Consider the following 16,129-nt stretch of genomic DNA (forward strand, 5'->3'; position numbering starts at 1 on the left):
CTCCTGATTTACACAACATCTGCATTTTTCTTCGTGTTCCCCACTTTATGTATCTGTTGCTTCTTCCCCTGGGAAGCCTGCCGTCACAGCTGAGAGCCTCCTTCGCAGTCTGTAGGCTGAGGACACACAGGTTCCCTGCACTTCCCTTCCAAATAGCCTTAAATCGGTCTCTGAGCTCATTTGGCACGCCCATCTCATCAGGACCAGTAGGGGTTTTGTCACTGATTTAACTGAGCATAGGTTTGTGGACTTCATCTTCCTTGTAAGGTTTCCCTGGTTGAACTTTTGATTTTAGGAGGCTTTTCCCACAGTGGATCACTGGTTTCTTCCAAATTCTCTTCCCCTCCATGCTCAAAATATGGAAAAGAAATTACAAATTAGTATGACTGCCTGGTATCTATGTGGGGAGCAATGAGGAATCAGTACGTTATGTTTAACTGACTTAACTGACAAAAATATCTTGTGGTTTTTTGGATTTGTAGTCATTACTCTTAAAAAAAGGTTGCATGGCTTGATTTTCACCCTGATCATCCTTATTACAGGGCTGCTACAACTACAGAGGGAACATTCTCTGCTGACTACAATTCCTTACCCATTAAAGAGGGGAAATCACGCTGCTCTGTAGACACAGCCTTCTGTCACAAGCTCTACTGTGTAATAGCTTACCCTTCTCACAGGAATGGACTGAATAGTCACCGGGCCACAGAGAAACGTCACGGGTATGCTGTTAACCTAGTGATGTGGCTATAGTCCCTGTAGCTTCTCTCCTTTCTCCATCCCTGGGTAAATTTGCACCTGCCCTTCCTGGGGCTTTCTCCTGTTTTCCTACCTAACCCATGTCACTGCCTTCCAGAGAGAAAGCAAAATCTAGTTCATGATTTCTTCCCATCCTCATACTGCTACTACGTGTCTTCTCTGACCTCTGTCTTCTCCAGGAAAACTTCTCAACCGCTTTTGCATCCTGGACATCTTCAACAGCTTCAACACCTACTAGCAAGGTGGTACCTCAGGAACATACTGCCAGAATTATACCCCCTTCCCAAAGACAATTAGTCTTAGCAGTACTTGAAGATTGGTACGTAAATTACATTTCTCTGGCGTCTTGAACTTCTTAGTAAAATAAACATTTGCTGCAGGCAGCTGCAGTACAAGTCAAACCAGTTTATTTAGTGTAGATTAATAATTTGATACAATTATTAGGTTTATTTTTGAACGTTCAGTCATTTCACAGCCTAAATCCAAAACACAGCACTATACCAGCTACTAGGAAGAAAATTAACTCTGTCCCAGCTGAAACCAGTACGTATGATGAATGTAGCTGCATTTATACTTTTAAGTATACTTTTGTTTTATTTCAACTCCTTTTTCCAAGCAGAGACTCTACAAAGATGAGCAGAGGTCAAATCATCTGCTGTGGACTGTAACGCTGTCCCCATTCTCGTAGTTCAGTGAGCTCAAATCCCATAAATCTCCTTGATCTTGAAATACACAAAAGTACACTGAAAGCTAAAAGAAAAACCTGAGCATTTAGCTGTCTTGGAAATGTATTTCCAAATATATTCTGCAAGATTTATCTTGCAAAGGTTGTTAAACAGATCTGTTCAGTAGTGGGCATATTTTGTCTGGTGGTTTAAGTAAAGAGGCATGGATTGCACTGAGAGAAAATAGCAACTAAAGGCTACTGACAATAGCTGACCACCTATCTGCACTTCTTCAGGAATAAGGGCATATACCTGAATTTATATAATTGTGGAAAATGTACTCACGTTTTAAGGAAAGTCTGGCTACTCCTTCATCACATAAACATCCCCTATTTATCATTCGCCATGTCAATGAATGGTTGCTTGTTCATGAGGATATGTGTTTGCAGCAGGTACTAAGTGAGGTCAATCAATAGATTAGACCAGATAATCTGGGGCTGTAACTGTCTGATTCAATAATATTCGGCCCTATTAGCCTTATCTGGCCATGAGATGCATGATGATCACGTTGAGGAAGCTCCTGTTTGTCAGTGCTCTTGCGTTGCCATTTCTCCCCTCCTCTGCCTTGTGCATGGCACAGGGAGCAGCACAGAAATGCAGGCTCACCGAGCTCACAGCCCCGCTTCTGTGAGACATGGACAAGATCCACATTATCCGTGCCGCTTTTTTCCTTCACAAAGGCTCTGCCATGTTCTTTCAGAAAAGCTTTTCAGACACAGTGGAGAGCCGGCTGCTGGCTGGATGAGTTGCTCCCAGTGACTGGATGTATGCCCATCACGTTAATTAAGAGATTTGGTGGTGTCACTGGGTGATGGGTATGTGTCAGGTTGCTTGATGGAGAGTGTCAGATCCTGTGCTCAGATGCCACAAGAACGTCCTGTCACAAGACAGGAGAAGGGCCATGTTGGTGGGTTCTCCATCGGAAACATCCCTCTTCATGGAGTCTCCTTTCCACGAAGGCTCTGCTGGGCAGGATTTCAGCTGTCTCCAGCACTGTCTTAACTTTTTCTGCATTAACTCAGAAGCAAAACTCATTCCCTTGATCAATGCTGAATGCAGAGTGCACCCATCCATCTCTTCTTTCTTTCTTTCTCCTATTTTTGTTTTCCTATTGATCTCTGCCACCACAGGAAAGCCTGTGAGATGTGGGCGTGATAGTATGAAGCTCGAAGACACAGTGACATTTCTGCATCCCTGAAGGCATTCTCAGCAATCTGCAAATGTTAAAAAAGGATGACACCTTCCAAAATCAGTTGGTGTTTTGGTTCAGGTTATGACATATACACTGAAGGTAAAAGGCTGATCATGATGTGTTTTCAGGATACCCAGGAATTCCCGTGAAAGAGATGGAGGACATGGGAGGTTTACAGTAGGGCAGGTGACCTGCTGGACGGGAAGACCAAAAGATAAAGAGTCCCAGAAAGAGAGAAAGAAAGAAAATAAGGATGGTAACGCTGGGGCAGATCAAAGGTCTCTTTGCCTACACACTCGCTCTGTCAAGGCTAGTAGCAGAAGCTCGGAGGAAAAGCCTAACAGGGCAGTGCTGTCACGCTGCCATAGTTAACCTCCAGCCTTGAGCTCTCCTCTGCTTAGGAACTTCCAGAGACTGATGTAACTACAGCCCTCTGTCTAAAGGCCTTGGTAAGCTTTATTTCCAATCATTTTTCTAATTGCTTTTTTGAGCAGACTTCTACTTTTGGCTTTCTCAACACCCTTTGCAGCTTGCTGTGGCAATGAATTCCACAATTTAAGAGCAGTTTGTGAAGTATTTCCTTTGGTTTTAACCTGCCACCTGATCACTTTGCTTGGCGTCCCCCAGTTCTTGCATTGTGAGAAAGTCAATACTTAGTCCTCATTTATTTTCTCTATAGTGTTCGTGATTTTGTATATATATTATTTATATTTTATTTTGAAATTATTTTATAGTTATAAATTATTTTATTTATATACCTTTTCTAGTTTTACTATATCCTTTTAAAGATTGATTAATCAAAATTGCATGAAGTTTTCAAGGTGTGTGCACGTTGCAGACTTTGGCAATGACCTACTGATGTTTTTTTATTCTATTTTCTACTCTTTTCTTACTAGTTTTTAGCCTCCTATTTTCCTTTTTCATGGATGCTGAACATTGAACTGATGTTTTCACGAATTACCCAGAAAAAATTCAATTTCTCTTTCATGAATAATAGTTGCTGATGAGAACATAACAATAATGAGGTGCAGAACTTCAGAACTGAGGTGCTTTAACATAAAAATGGAGACAAAAGTGTGGAAAAGGGAACAAAGATGCATAAATTCATGTGAAGATAAACGATACAGACTTCTTTTTCCTCAGCCCATCATCAGAAAGAAGTAGCTGGGTGAGAGGAAACTACAGAGAAGCAAGCTGCAGAGTGAGAGGTAAGAGATGACCGAGATGTGGACCGTACAACCTCTCTTTTCACATTTGGATGAAGTAGACATTATGAATGAGGAATAACAGCATTTAGTGTAGTTCCTGATGAGGACAGAAAATAATCAAAGATGCCGCAATTGTGAAAATGATGGCATTTCAGCGGTGACAGGAGGAGACGGAAAGATGAGAGAAGAAATGATGTAGCTATTCAGCACGCAACTGCACCAGGGACCACTTGTCAGCAGGACCCAGGTGCAGCCTAAGAAGACGGGGAGCGAGGGGTGAATGTCAGCAGCTGGTAGGATAAACGGTCTCATTTTGCTTATTGCCCTGCTGCCTGTACTAAACACACAGTACCACAAACAATAAATGCAAAACTAGAAGACTAGTCCCAAATTCCCTTTCTATTAGTTTTTAAAATGTGAAAAGATGAAATGAATGAATGAAATCAATTCTTTTGATTAAAATTTTCCACACATTTAGTGACAGCAAGGTTCTTTACATGTAATATATTGGCTCTGTTAATGAATTACATATGAATTTACAGCCATTGTTGCCATAAGCGGCCTCCAGCAGTTCTGTCTTAGAATATTTCATGTGAAAATTCATGTGCTCCAAGCATTATTACTCTTTATTGCACTTAGGGGATTATGGTGCACATATGTTGGCTTTATACTATCTGAATAGTTTAATCGTTTCAGTCCCTTGCAAGGAGATGACCATCAGTCAAAGTGATTTTTATACTTCTCTGTTGACCCCATGAACGTCTAAATGGCTAAATTAACCTGTTTTTCTCCTGATTACTCTAGGAAAAAATGTTATAGGACTAGGAATAGGATGGAGACCAGACAGTTTCTCCCTATTTACTTATAAATCTGATTTTTCCTCGTTTATTATTTTTAACTGACTAATTGATTTGGCTTCGGTTAGTTACTATTGGTTTCTTTGAAGTCTAAGGGAAAAAAATAAATCTGGAAAGCCTGAAGAAAAATGGACAGTCTGATGGAAACAAATGTCTTTTTTTCCAGCTATCTTTGCTTTAAAGGAATTGTTTAGCGTAACGTAGCAATTTCCAGAATGGTCAAGTCAGTGAATTAGAAAAAAAAATGTTTGGGAATTGTGATGAATGTACTCATTAGCATATTAAAAGCAGACTTAAATGGGGCAAAGAAGCCAGCACTGAAGAAAACCAGGTAGTAATAGCATCTTTGCAAAGTGTTTTATTCTGCCCCTTTATATAAACAGGTCAGAGTGAAGAAAGGCAGCTTCTTCCAAACACAAGCAAACACCACGCTGTTATCCAGAAATGATGCAGAATTGCAGCAAGTTTCCCATAGGGTTTGGAGGGTATCTGCTTTTCCCACTACTTCACTAGAGGTCTTGCACAGAGATAAGGAATGACCCTTACAGTCCTCTGGTGCTGTCCCCCGCCCACCAGAGACGGAAAATCTTAAGAGAGGAAAATCTATTGTGCCTTGCTGGCAATTTTCCCTCTTTCTCTGGTGAGAACAACAAAGACAACATGGTGCATCTTCTTGTCCCTAAGCATTGAGAAGCACTAGCACTACACCGGTGTGGCCGTCCACGTGGCTGGCTGTGGCTGGGAGCTTCTCCTCAGGCTTCAGCAGAGCTTCCACTCAGGACGGGTGGACTGGGCTGGTGTGTGCTCAGCTCTGCCAGTGCTGAGGCCACCCAGGCCACCCAAAAGAGATGTTGGGTACAGGCTAAAGCATCCAGCAAGCCTGGGTATTTCTGCTTCCCATTCAGAGTTCCCTGTCACCCTGGCAGAGGGGACATCTTCAGGCTAATACATATATATGTCTATGCTGGATGAGTCTGATCTGGAAACCAGGCTAGCCTCCGTGTCGTAGACAAAGTTTTTGATACCTGGCAGCACTAGTCGCCTGCACGCTATTATGAATAGCAGTGAAATAGCAGAGAAAATCTGCCTCCATCTCCTCCAGTGCCTGGGGTCAGACTCTGTCTGTGTCCAGAACAAGAAGCTGTTGCCTCTTATAGAAGCTCCACTACACGAGCAGAGACCCTGGAGAAATTATGAAGTCTCTTGGGTCCCCATGAATTGGAGTGCATAAAATAAAATGCTAGGGCAAGTCTGAAGTTCAAGGCTTTCTTTTCCTTAAGACAGCTCTGTTTCCACTTCACTTGTTATTTGAATCATGCCTTGACTACTTTAAAAATCACCTCTTGCACAGCAACCTCTTCTCATATTCTGATTTCAGTCATCCTCTAAGGTAACTAAAAGGTAGTGGCTGCTGGTTCAGGAACTCACAGCCCTAATTGCTGTCCCTGATAGAGAGGAGTTTGTCTTTTTTTTTTTCCCACGTGGATGCACTGTGAAATCACAGCACACTTACATAAAACAGTTATTATCTCCAAAAGAGTAGGTCTCTCAAGAAGTCATGTCAAAGACTTAATCAGTGTAAGAAATCACATCAACTTGAATTGCTCTTCAGTGTGGCAAGTCTCTTCTAGACCAACCCAGGAAAAAATGTCAAATTAGACAAGAGTTGTATTCATTTATTTGGCACACTGACAGCTCTGACTTCATGTATGGAATTTAATAGCTATTTACTTCACAGATCCAAAAGGTATGGGCCAAATGATCACTGATGTTAGTCCACTGAAGTAAATGGAATTAAACCAGGGTGAATAATCTGTGACAGTCTAACAGAATTCATTAATTTAAAAAGTTTTTCACGTCCATTTTGTTGCAATGATCAATATACTGTGGACTGCCTTTGTGGATTTGGGGGGACGGAATGAAGTCTGGAGAAGCTGAGCAGTGATTCCAGGTGATGGTGTAGAAATGCACACAAAAGTTTCTGGCCTCTGAACCAGGAGTCTTATTAGGCTTATTTGGCTGAATGAAAGGATCAAAAGAGCATCAAAGCATGGTGAGAATTATAATCTGGGCAATGTAGGGCAGAGTTAGAGAAGCAGTCTGCCCTGGGATTATAATTGCTAACCGATAGGTCCCTGGGATTACAAATGCTACCTAAGGGTTCTCATGTGGTGCGAGTCCTGGAGAATGAGTGCCGAATGCTCCCAGGCTGCCTCCACATTCTGCACCAGCCCGGTGATGCTGGCAGCCTGCTGCCCAACAGCAAAGCCAAAACGGCAAGGTTTGCAACTCGAAGGAAAAGCTACAGAGTCTTTGTCCGGGTGTCCGGGTGCTCAGAGGGACAGGATCAAGCGCAGAGACAGCTGTGGAATGTGGGACTTGTCCTACCCAAAAAGGAAGAGGTGATCCACTCTGGTGACAGTCCCTTCTACACCTGCTAAGTTTTACCTGAAAAATGGCAAGAACTGTCTTAGAGCAGGAGAGATTCAAAGAGGTGGCTGAGCTGAGACAGCCTGCGTTTACTACACTGTGTTCAGTCTGAAACAGAACTGCTCCCAGAGATTTTACACATTCTGTCCTAAGCAAAAAGCATGTTCTCCTTGCTCTTTGTAAGGAATTGTAAGAGTTTAAAGCCCTACACTTAACTTATATCACTATCTACCCTTTGTTTCCCCTCCTAAATATCAGAAATACCTGCAAATAAGTTCAGAATACCACAAGGAGACTCCTGCAGGAGCTGGGTCAGTTCATTAATGCTCAGAAACGTTCTCACCCCCATTTCTTTGCATGACTTCCTTGCTCTGTCCCCACTCCTTCTCGTCCCTCTCACTGTCACCCCGTGCCCTTCCTCCTTAGCTGTTGGTAGAAGTGCCGAGCAGGCGGGCAGGACCTGCCTGAGGAGCGTGGGAAGGGAGGCAAAGCCAGGTTCCTCAGGCTTGCTAACTGTGCTGACAGGCTGAGTTATTTTTCAGATACAGAGACGCACGGGCAAGAAGAAGTGGTGGCTCAGGAGAGTGATTGTGCTTGACAACTCTTTCTAATGCCCTAGATATTGCTCGGGCTTGGGAAGAGGACTCTGCTCCTTTCATGTAAGATGTCGGTAAAAGCCTTGGCTTGTAAAGGGAGGAGGAAGGGGACAGAGGGAAGGGGACATGAGGTGCCGACCCCTCCCAGCCAGGGTAGCATACGCTCCTCTATTGTACGCTTCGGTCTGCACATCTGTAGGGTTTCGCTGTTCCCTGGAAAGCAGCCCCACCGAACCGAACCACACTCCCTCCCACAGCCGAACACATGGCTTTGGGGTACAGTAGTGCCCTGGAGAACCCCCGCTCACCTGGACGAGCCCTGTCTCTTCTGCTGATCTGAAGAAGAGAGGCCGAGAGCCAACCAGCCAGTAATTAGCACTTGGCTAAAATGCTTCTGTGCTGATCTCCGTGGGCGTAGTTACGCCAGCAGTGCAGCGTACGGCTACAGGATCGGGCACTCCTTTTGCCGCCCCACCATTCATTTCTGCTTTCTCCCTGCTTGTTGGTCTGGCCATGGGCACTCTCGCTTTGCCTTGCCGTACCACTCGAGGTGAAGCTACAGCCAGCCATGCAGCTGTATTTTGGCTACCATGGAATAAGAGCGGCAACTTGGCAAGCTTACTTGAGAGTTGGGCTGCAGTCCCAGCCGCTGCCAGGTGGGATCCAGTACTCCATTTAGCCAATCCCAGGTACGTGATGTTCACCCACACCATCCAGTTTCATGCAGCACCTCCCTGGCTCAGCCAAGACCGTGGTCCTGCAGCACCAAATAATGCACCACTGTGAGGATCGCTCCCTTCCCGGCAAGTATTACAGTGAAAAGCAGGTGCCGGCGTCCTGTGGAGCACCCTGCTCGTGGCTCTGAGCTCCCCGTGCACCCACACTCCCTCCTCACTGGGGGTCCACCTAACCGGAGGTGGTGCCCAGGGTGAGAGGCAGGTACAAGAGGTAATTATGGAGCAACTGGCCTGCTGAGAATATTCCCCCAACCATTATCAGTCTGCTTCCCCAAGAATAAATATTGATGTCCTATATATGCATATGCATATATATATATATATATGTAAAAGACTGCCTAATCTAAGTTCTCCATCTGTGTTTGTGGTAGGTTTGGTGCCACTCAGATCACCTCAGTCCCACAGCTGCAGCGCATCCAGCTTCTCAAGAGCACACAGGTTTAGCTGCTAAGTGCACATGATGTGTTCATTTTTCTTCTTTTTTCACACACCTCTTAATGGCAATTTGGTTTGAGACTTTTAAAAGGGGCAGGATGCACCATTGTTTCTCTGCAGAACGTAAGAGGGAGGGAGATCTCTGCTCTATGTTTATTTTATTGCAAGGAGTAGGAAGGTTGTTGTCGAGCAAAATCTTCCAGCTGCTCTCCTGGGAAGGCACCACTCCTTCTGCTGGGTCTATGGAGCTGCAAGAACACCAGGCATACAAGTAAGAATAAATAATAGATAATAATTACTCAAGATTACTTTCAGTATTCATTTGTTTGCATGGTATAAGCTAAACTCTCAACTGTCCTCAGACAGTGAGCAGAGTGTTATTTAAAAATGCCTGCTGGAAACACAGCTAGTTGCAAAAACATCTGTATACTCATTTCCCCTAAAAATGTGATTTCCCCCCTAAAAATTTCACAGAAATATGCTAATTTCTTTCACATGTTCAGTAGGGAACAGTCATAAATACCTTGGTTTTGTCTCTTCTTGATAATTTCATTCAGATTGCCTTGGTTTCATTCACCTAATTTTGACTCAAAATATTAATACTATGCTATATAGAATGTTATATTTATCTGTACATGTACTAAATATATTTATATTTTATAATGTTTCAACATTATTGAAGTGTTTCAGTAGAATCACAATAAAGTGTTTAACATTTAAATTCAGCTAAATTATGGATTTAAGTTTTTAGTATTTTAATTCATTTTCATTTTGATACAAAATACAACTTCTTTTTGCAACTTTGTATTACCTGCGCAAAGAAATTGCAGCTCTGGCCCATTTTTAGTGTGCATCCTTCCTGTGGATGTTGGGAACTTTCTGAAAAACTGCCTCCTCTGAATGTAAGTCTTTACATTTAGGACCATCATCTGCTGAGGAGCCTCTGCCTGTGGCAGAGAGGCCCTTTTCAGACTGAAGGCACTTATAATAACAAAAGCTGTCAGTATTTCTTTTTAATTTATTGATTACTAATCTGTTTGACTTGCACATCTGTCATTGTGGAGTCTGGGCTCAGGCACATCTAATAATAAAGAGAAGTATAATCCCGTACACCTACAGCCGTCTCTCTCCCTCTTCAATGTTGGTGATGTTTTTCACATTCCAGAAGTTCTTATATGCCACACAAGAAAATATCAGTTTTCCAGTCCCTGAATGCCCTAAACCTTCTCAGTCAGTCTGGTTATTTTTAAAATGACTTCCACTTCTATTCAATTTCAGATTTGACTACAACTAAACCCTTTCTTTCCTCTTTTTTTCTATGCCTATAATTGAAAATTAGAACTCCTCACTTCTTTGCTCAACTCAAAGACAGCATGAATGGTGAAGCCTGAAAGAATGGAAATAGAACTGCAAAGAAATTTCTGTATATGGTCACCTTATTTAACAGGGATTCAGCTTTTTAATAATCCACCGTGTGATTAGAGAATTAAAGAGCAAGGAAAATCTGAAAAAGCAAACAAAAATGATAGAGACCAATTACCAAAATGAAACAGACTAATGCACCCTAAGATGAATGATGCTTACTTAAAAATGATATTTTATTGAATCAGGCATAACTTGACCTATATTGGAAACAGAAGGAATTATAGTGATTATGCTGGACTAATGCCAGAAAGCAGCTTGGCTGCATTATTAAGCTCGAATGAATCAGCTTCCACTATAAAATGCATCACTAAACAGACAAGGACAGGAACAAATTATAGAAAAGAAAGTGAGGGAGTCGAGAGGCCATTTTGTCACTGCACCGTCAGTGTGCAAGCATCGATCATCTGTCTTGCTGCGGACAGTCCAGGGAGGTGGGGAAATACCTGTACTCTCAGGAAACCAAATCAAGCCTTGGCACGAGGCCACCATGGAAGGATTATATCCGACCATATCGAAACCCAGGTAGCAGTTTGCCGATCAATACATTTAACAGGATACTGAGGCTGGATCAAGGTCCTTCGGGAGGAGGCAGCTCCTTTTCACCTGCAGGGATGGTCTCATGTGGTGTCTGTTTGCCGTCTTGTTTCTAACAAGGCAAACCCTTGAATGCAGGCATTGTTTGTTAGAGATGCTGAGAATACAAATATACAAATATACTCGTAACATAAAATACAGTAGCATAAGGTGCCAGGGTGAGAAGGACAATTACAAATGGAGATGGATTCAGACTTGGTTATGCCTTTCTTACCTCTGGGATGCTAGTGAAGTTGCTCAGTTGGGACTAAAATTAAGTTTTTAAGCCAAGAGAAATGAATACCGCTCTGTGCGCCACAGCAGGAACATATATGTGACTGTCACATATGCCTGTCATGTATGTGTCTGTATTTTAAAGCTAGTGTTCTCAGGACCAAGAGATGCTAAACCAATAAACGATGGCAGAACACACTCCAAGCCACCTTTCACTTCTAGAAGACAGATGCAAACTATGGTAACTAGTTCTTGGGGGGTTTAATGTGTCAATGTGCGTGTGGGGGTGGAAGTGACCTCATGCTTCCTTGGACCAAAAGGTGGTTGAATGACACAGATGGATCTTCTAATTGCCAAGATGAGGAAGCGCGTCACTGTAAAAAATAACTTATTATTAATGGGTCATGTTTAGTCAGTGAGAGGTCTTTTGGAGGTACTATAGGGTATGACCACAGATGCCAATATTTAATAGTAGAACTGGAGACTGGTCTTGAAGCTTTCAACTGCAGAGATTTCCATGGTGCTAGTTTTTGCTGGAGGGTTGAGAACAGCCTATAGAATTCACACTGGAATTCTCAGACCTTTATTGTGTTTTTATAAGCTACAGGCTTGTTCTCTTCTGTTAGAGAGTCTCTCATGGGCTTGATTCACCATCTGTAATTTCCTTATGGCACTGAACTTTAAGACATTGGTTTCTTCCATGACTTAATCAGGCTTTTTTGAAAAAAAAAAAAAAAAGGTACAAATGATGATATTAGTCAGTGTTTTGAAACCGTTGTTTCTGGCTAACATATGTACTAGATGGAGATATATTTACCCAGACTTTGCTTAGGAAAAAACAATGCAAATAAAAAACTTCATTTTTCTATAGACCAAGAGGTGAAATTCTGGGATTTGGGTGTGGGGAGTGAGGGTTGAGTAAATTAAGAAAGAAACTTAATTTGTGTCAACTTTTTTGTTTCAAAAACTTTGAAATACTTCCACCCAATTTTCACAATTATTTTACTCAAACCATGGATTGTGCTTCAGCATAGGGAAGCCCTCTAAACACAACAGAAATATGCTGAAATTAGAAAATTAGTTATGTTGAAACTTCAATTTTTGATGATTTCTGATGGTAAAAAAAATATCAGAACTGACACTTTCCTGCAAACAGTTTCAGCTTGAATGAATCAGGATTATTCCACAGGAAACCAGCTTGCTGAAAATTACCTTGACAGTCCAAAGCTTCATTCAAAGGGCCAAATGCATCACAGGTGTCATACACTGTAACTCTTTGATGCAAAAGAGTTGTATCAACTTTGCCCAAGAGTAAATTTGGCCTGAGAACTATTTAGGAGAGTTTATTTCCATGTAGTTCCTTTCCTAAATGCATAAATTTTGACTGATAAAAAACTCTCTAAGGAGCTCTGTTATAAGTTAGGAAAATGTTTTTCTTATTTAATTCAAGCAAGCATAATTTTGATCAACTAATTGGGGCGGGGGGGCTGAAATCTGATTTTTCATTCTCAGCCCAATTTGACTTTTTTTTAAGCTTCAACAGAATTTCTTTGGCCGTCTGAGTCCTTCAGCTATATGTAATTTAAGAGAAATCAATTTAGAAATTAAATGCATGAATTAGTAGTGAATAGAAAAGAATTTGCTTTTTTGTACTTGGTTGAGTCCAAATATCTCTTTAAGAGCTAAAGCACTAAATCTATTTGGAGGAAAATTAGATCAGCTTTTTGAAAATACCAGTAGTTTTCAGTGGAAACATTCCTATTTGGGAAGAGCTCTTTGTTTAAGGTTTTAGGTTGATCCAAATTTGGACTGATCACGCACGCCGCCTTGTGAAATGTTAGACGTGAATGTGATTCCCTCTTTTGATGCAAAATGCCCCTGGGTTCACAGCAGCATGAAGGAAGACGAATGGTAAAGAACACAGCCTTTGGAGGGGAGGGAGGCAGTCAGGGATCCCAACCAGAGCTGGTCTTTCCACTGACTCTGGCACATCCAGGATCCCATCCTTTGTAAAACCGGAAAAGCAGCAGGATTTTTCTGTTCCCTGGGTAAGCGCTGAGGTTAGATTATGAACATTTATTAAACATTTAGAGTTCACCCAGTGGAGGGACTGCTACAGCTGAATGTTTTACAAAAACTCCAGATGAAGGCTGCTGCAAGATAACATAATCTTCATCAAGGGCAGTATTTAGAGAAAAACAATTCATTAATATTTTTGATCTCGAAATCAAGAAGAAAATTACTTTCATTTAGCACTTTGGTGGGTTTTACAGGTAGCATTTTTGTCAAATTATATATCTGAAAGTGGAACATTTGAAACTCACTAGCCAAAACTTTTCCTGTATTGACTTCTTTGTTGATCTTCCTCAAAGGTACACGTTGCATACTATAAAGGATTAAGTCAAAGCCGCAGTGGAACTGGTAGTCTGTGATACTCTCTAGTGCATTGCTCAAGAATGTGTGGGAAAGAGTGTTGGCTGTATCCTGTAAGCAAACAGACCAGTGTTGTCCTTGGGTTACAACGAAATTAATTTTATTGGCTGCAGATGTGGCCCACTGTTTTGACTCGCATGCTAGTAAAGAGAGTAAGCTCTGCATTTCTGATTGCTCACCCCTAATGTTCCTTATCATTTGCTGTACTTGGCCGCTGTCCTGTCTATCCCCAAAATACGTGTTAAAGCACCAAAGTCGTTCAGTACAGACTAAGCAAAAAAAAGATGTCCTTCAGTTTAAGATTAGAAATCTCTTCCTCCCCTCAAGATGCCACACAGAGGCAAAGCTGGTTTCACCTCCATTTGATGTTAGGCATATCTGATGTCCCTGTCAAAAGCACCTGTCGTACTGTGTTCCTTTTGACTAAACTTTGCTCCTTCAGCTTCTCCCTTAACTCTGCAGGTTTAAGGAGAACATGGAGGAAAACCTCAGTTTATTAGGTTTTTTTAATTCTTTGCTACTAAGCTCTTTTAAGGACTGTAAGTTGGGGAAGGAAACCAATCATGCTGAGCTATAGATCTATGTTTTTTCACTTGGAGAACCAAGAAAAGATGTTCACACCAGAAGCTGCTTTGAAAAAACACCCCTGCAACCACTGTTTGGCATCTGTCTGAAAAGATACTGATATAGCGAATAGATGAAAGGCATTACAGCATGAGGTTCACACCAGATGCATTTGCACTGCATAACTTGGAGCTGGTTTGTCAATAATTTCCTACATGACAGAGACAGTGCTGGAAAATGCTAGGAGCAGTGTCGTGTTTGTCTCCTGCACACACAGGCAGCTTAGGCATTTCTGCTGCAAGCAAGGATTCGGAGATCGCGGTTGCTCCCCATCAGTCTGCTGACCTAGTATGACTTACATTTGGGATCAGGTCAAGCGCAGTAAAGAACCAGCACCCTCCTATAATGGTTGTGCATGGGCAATATAGCGCACAATCTAACGGAGAGCCCCTTTTGGGGGAACCGTTCAGGGTGCTGTTGTAGCTCTCAGCCTTCTCGTTCCCTTGAGGGCCACAGGAACGTGTCCAGAGCGTCCGACAGAGCAGCAGCGTCTTCCTCCCTGGAGGCAGGTCCTGACCGTTTCCACCCTCAGTGCCCTCCATGGGGGTGGGAGCATGCCTACATTTTCAGCAGATACCAGAAAAATGCATGAGAAATGTTGCACGGGAAGAGGTCAGAATTCACTTACGTGTATATGGAGACTGAAATTAAGAATGAGCGATAATTACCAAAAATCCAGATGCTTTTTTACCTTTGTTATGCAGGTAACATTTGCTCACAGTTCCTTGTACTCTTAGGAGATGTTGCTGCAGAAATATTAATATCAAAGGTAAATACCATGGTAAAAAATGTCGGATGATATTCCTGAGTGCAGCAGCTGAGGTAGGGGACAAAGTTTCCCTGTTGGTGAAGTGGCCACGGGCGAGCTCAGTCCCCCACCTAATTCCAAGCACCTCACGGGCTGTCCTACCTTTCCCCTTCTTTGGATCATCCCGTTTGTCCCACGGGCACCCCTCCTTCACCGACCGACCCCGGCAGAGGCATCCCTGGCTGAGGGCAACCCCCTGGCCGTCACGAGGGGAACGGCATGGCTTCCTCCAGCCCGCGTTCCCCACGCAAGGCCTCAGCTGGGCTGCGGTGGCTGCAGGCCCCGCGACGCCATTACTGGCCTGTCTGTCACGTTGCTATTAGTGTGACTGAGAGGAACGACTCCAGCCAGGAAAAGGCATTAGCAGAGGTCATTAATGAAAGTTTCTGGGTATTCTTAGAAAATTGCAGCATTAGTGGGATGACTTGAAATATTTATTAACGTGGGGAATTATGTCAGTTTGCAGATTTCTCTCATTACCCTATTTTTTTTCTTGTTTTTTTTTTTTTTTTAGCTTGTTGCAAGGCTACCAAGCAGGCCTATGATGAATCCAGCAGCAGTGTCTTCAATCACAGAAAGTGCTTTTAGAAAACATTATGGTAATGCTTAGCGCTAAATGCTGTTTGTCCCTGAAAAAAAGGAAAAATCACTGTGAAGAAAACAAGAAAGTAGCACAGAGACAAGAGTGTTCACTGCAGGAAAAGCGCTTCTTCACTCCATCTGCAAATGTTTTTCCTACGCAAAAGCAAGATGGCTTCAAGCAACAAAATTCACATGGTGAACAGTCCCCAGGCTTGAACACAGGTAACGGGCTAGTCAAATGAGAAAGCAAAATCATTGTTTTCATCACATTTCCTTTTGCTCGCCAGGGATGTTTCAAAAGAAAGCATGCAAGCATGGTTAAGGAACAGATATTTGGGGCAAATTTTGAGCTAGTTTTTAAAATTAATATCTAAGATTCGTTTGCAGGTCCTTTGTAGGTGCTGATGAGTGGATGCCACAAAATTTGAATCCTCTCTTTAGAGATAGTTTGCTGACTTTCAAATGTCCTTCCTAACTACTTTCTTTTGCATCATTTGGAGTCATGACATCCTCT

At 42.4% G+C, this 16,129-nt stretch overlaps 1 long non-coding RNA gene across 1 annotated transcript; it reads left to right on the forward strand.

Annotated features, from left to right (window-relative positions):
• Window positions 1-10,755: 10,755 nt before the first annotated feature.
• On the forward strand, window positions 10,756-15,831 carry LOC126051761 (uncharacterized). Its single transcript, XR_007509867.1, has 3 exons — window positions 10,756-10,883; window positions 11,314-11,409; window positions 15,548-15,831. It is a non-coding gene; the product is annotated as an uncharacterized LOC126051761 (long non-coding RNA).
• Window positions 15,832-16,129: the final 298 nt, after the last annotated feature.

Source organism: Accipiter gentilis, chromosome 28, assembly GCF_929443795.1.
Source record: "Accipiter gentilis chromosome 28, bAccGen1.1, whole genome shotgun sequence".
NCBI classification, from domain to species: domain Eukaryota; kingdom Metazoa; phylum Chordata; class Aves; order Accipitriformes; family Accipitridae; genus Astur; species Astur gentilis.